Below are 4,420 nucleotides of genomic sequence, written 5' to 3' on the forward strand. Positions count from 1 at the left end.
CCCTAAATCTGGATGGCCAGATTGGGGATTCGAAAGTCGCTACTGAGGTCATCACTCGCCTAGAACGTAGAACCAATTAAACCTAATTAACCTAAGGACGTCACACACATCCATGCCCGAGGCGGGATTCGAACCTGCGACCGTTGCGGCTGCGCGGTTCCAGACTGAAGCTCCTAGAACATCACGGCCACACCGGCCGGCGATAGTTATCCTCTTGATTTCATAGTGGCTAGTAGTCAACAGTCGCCACAACCCGTGAATAATGCTGGGCAGTGACAGCGGTGGCTACATGGTTCAATCACACTCATGTGACCACCACGTATGCTCGACGACGACGTACCGGCCGCGGTGGCCGTGTAGTTCTAGGCGCTCCAGTCTGGAACCGCGTGACTGCTACGGTCGCAGGTTCGAATCCTGCCTCGGGCATGGATGTGTGTGATGTCCTTAGGTTAGTTAGGTTTTCTGACGCAGAAAAGGGTTCAAATGGCTCTGAGCACTATGGGACTTAACATCTGAGGTCATCAGTCCACTAGAACTGGGAACTACTTAAACCTAACTAACCTAAGGACATCACACACATCCATGCCCGAGGCAGGATTCGAACCTGCGGCCGTAGCGGTCGCGCGTTTCCAGACTGAAGCGACTAGAACCGCTCGGCCACACCGGCCTTCAATGGCTTTCCAGCCAAGGGTCGAAGCATTTCCTAAACGACAAAGTTAGTAAACTGTTCGTGAGCCGCCATGGTTAACGTATAACGTGCATGGCAAATGTCGCTATCCAAAACCGGCGCCGAGGCAACTGTGGTGCACGACAGGCACAGCGTCTTCTCAACGACCTTTCAACCAGCGTCGCTGCATATGGTCTTCCGCAGCAGGAACGCGGTCCGTGCACCCAAGCTGACTCTTTCCAACGGCGACGAAGGCTGCAATCTGCACGACAGAACCGCAGCTGGACGTCCACTGATTGCCGACAGGTGGTCTTTCCAGATGACAGACGGCCGTTATCGTGCACGGCATGAAACGTTTGAAAACAAACACACTGAAACAAGCGTCGGAAGACTCCAGGCCGTAGAAAGGAGCGTTAGGGTCTGGGCAATGTTTTCGTGGAACTTCTTGAGTGATCTCCTCATTCTGAAAGGCAGAACTATACAGCTGTCCTTGAGGACCACGTTCATCCCTACATGCAGTTTGTTTTTCCTCTGTACGATGGCGTCGACCAACAGGACAGTTTAACGTCTCACACAGGTCGCAGTGTACTTGCGTGGTTCGAAGAGCACCGGGATGAGTTTACCGTACTCCCTTGGCCAACAAACTCCCCGTGTATAAATCCAGGCCGGCCAGGGTGGCCGAGCGGTTCTAGGTGCTACAGTCTTGAATCGCGCGACCGCTACGGTCACCAGGTTCGAGTCCTGCCTCGGGCATGGATGTATGTGATGCCCTTAGGATAGTTAGGTTTAAGTAGTTCTAGGGGACTGATGACCTCAGAAGTTGAGTCCCATAGTGGTCAGAGCCATTTGAACTATATAAATCCAGTCGAGAATCTGTGGGACCGCCGCCATCGGACTCTTCGCCCATGGATCCTCAACCGAGAAACGTAGGACAGCTGACCACAGCACAGGCGTCGCAAGGCTGCGAATCTCTCTCGGTACCTTCCATAACCACAGTGACTCTCTTCCTCCTAGTCTCGCAGCAGACCGAGCTGTAAAACGTTGTTGGTCAGGCATTTGACAGGTGGTCGCATTAATTTGAGTGGACAGAGTAGTTTCTGATAATAGTGATTTTAATATTGTTCGTAGGAGAGTAGAGTACTATATTGTAGTTCAGACTCCACGAAATCATCACGGAGTACCCTTATACATCAAGGAAGTGAGGTTGCGAATGTCGTATTATATTTACTTAGTATTATGTGGAATGTCTTGTAGCTGTAGAAAGTGCAATATGTTTAAGTTGTGCTAACAGATCAAAAGTACCCGGAAACCCTATATAATGCAGAATTGATCACTAGATAGCAAGAGCGGTGGATCTGCCAGTATAAAAGCGGTCAGGGAGAATTTGTGTTGTCAGTAGAGGGGCAGTAACAGAAGAATGGGTTGGTCAGGACCGCTCGGTGACTTCAAACGTGCACTGGTCATTTGATGTCATCTGCGTAACAAATCCTCCACTGACATTTCAACACTCTATAAAGCTTCTCAAGTCGACTGTCGTTCATGCGATTGGTAAGTGGAAGTGGATAGGAACAACCACAGCTAAATTAAGCCGCACGGGATTAGCCGAGCGGTCTAGGGTGCTGCAGTCATGGACTGTGCGGCTGGTCCCGGCGGAATTTCGAGTCCTCCCTCGGGCATGGGTGTGTGTGTGTGTTTGTCCTTAGGATAATTTAGGTTAAGTTGTGTGTAAGCTTAGGGACTGATGACCTTAGCAGTTAAGTCCCGTAAGATTTCACACACATTTGAACATTTTGAGATAGATTAAGACCAAGAAGACCTGACTGACGGAAAGAGACCGTCGAGCATTGCAGAGGTTGGTTCTAAAAACTCTAATGATATTAGTAGAAGGAATCACTAGTGAGTTCCAAAATGCTGTCAGCAGCCCATCAAACACAACGACTGCACGTAGGGAGTCAGAAAGAATGGGGTACAACAGTCGAGCAACTCATAAGTCATACATTTCTGTAGACCATGTTAAGCCACATTTGAGGTCGTGAGTGAGGTCCTTGGTTACAGGTGGTACCTCACAGTGGCACAACAAGCTAAACACATTCACTTCCAGACGCAGTAACGACTGAGAGACGTCGGCGTAGACGCGCCCTCAAGAGTTCCCATACGCCGTCGCTGCCGCAAGCTTCCTCTCCCTGAGTGCAGCGCCACTCTTCCCACTCTACAGGGAGAAAAGTATTTAAACCGACAAACTCTGGGAGGTTGTAGGGGACATCAAAAGAAATGTTGTTGTTGTTGTCTTCAGTCCTGAGACTGGTTTGATGCAGCTCTCCATGCTAATCTATCCTGTGCAAGCTGCTTCATCTCCCAGTACCTACTGCAACCTACATCCTTCTGAATCTGCTTAGTGTACTCATCTCTCGGTCTCCCTCTACGATTTTTACCCTCCACGCTGCCCTCCAATGCTAAATTTGTGATCCCTTGATGCCTCAAAACATGTCCTACCAACCGATCCCTTCTTCTAGTCAAGTTGTGCCACAAACTTCTCTTCTCCCCAATCCTATTCAATACTTCCTCATTAGTTATGTGATCTATCCATCTAATCTTCAGCATTCTTCTGTAGCACCACATTTCGAAAGCTTCTATTCTCTTCTTGTCCAAACTAGTTATCGTCCATGTTTCACTTCCATACATGGCTACACTCCAAACAAATACTTTCAGAAACGACTTCCTGATACATAAATCTATATTCGATGTTAAAAAATTTCTCTTCTTCAGAAACGCTTTCCTTGCCATTGCCAGTCTACATTTTATATCCTCTCTACTTCGACCATCATCAGTTATTTTGCTCCCCAAATAGCAAAACTCCTTTACTACTTTAAGTGTCTCATTTCCTAATCTAATTCCCTCAGCATCACCCGATTTAATTTGACTACATTCCATTATCCTCGTTTTGCTTTTGTTAATGTTCATCTTATATCCTCCTTTCAAGACACTGTCCATTCCGTTCAACTGCTCTTCCAAGTCCTTTGCCGTCTCTGACAGAATTACAATGTCATCGGCGAACCTCAAAGTTTTTACTTCGTCTCCATGAATTTTAATACCTACTCCAAATTTTTCTTTTGTTTCCTTTACTGCTTGCTCAATATACAGATTGAATAACATCGGGGAGAGGCTACAACCCTGTCTCACTCCTTTCCCAACCACTGCTTCCCTTTCATGCCCCTCAACTCTTATTACTGCCATCTGGTTTCTGTACAAATTATAAATAGCCTTTCGCTCCCTGTATTTTACCCCTGCCACCTTTAGAATTTGAAAGATAGTATTCCAGTCAACATTGTCAAAAGCTTTCTCTAAGTCTACAAATGCTAGAAACGTAGGTTTGCCTTTTCTTAATCTTTCTTCTAAGGTAAGTCGTAAGGTCAGTATTGCCTCACGTGTTCCAACATTTCGACGGAATCCAAACTGATCCTCCCCGAGGTCTGCATCTACCAGTTTTTCCATTCGTCTGTAAAGAATTCGCGTTAGTATTTTGCAGCCGTGGCTTATTAAACTGATAGTTCGGTAATTTTCACATCTGTCAGCACCTGCTTTCTTTGGGATTGGAATTATTATATTCTTCTTGAAGTCTGAGGGTATTTCGCCTGTCTCATACATCTTGCTCACCAGCTGGTAGAGTTTTGTCAGGACTGGTTCTCCCAAGGCCGTCAGTAGTTCTAATGGAATGTTGTCTACTCCGGGGGCCTTGTTTCGACTCAGGTCTTT

Source organism: Schistocerca gregaria, chromosome X (genome assembly GCF_023897955.1).
Source record: "Schistocerca gregaria isolate iqSchGreg1 chromosome X, iqSchGreg1.2, whole genome shotgun sequence".
In the NCBI taxonomy this organism is placed as follows: domain Eukaryota; kingdom Metazoa; phylum Arthropoda; class Insecta; order Orthoptera; family Acrididae; genus Schistocerca; species Schistocerca gregaria.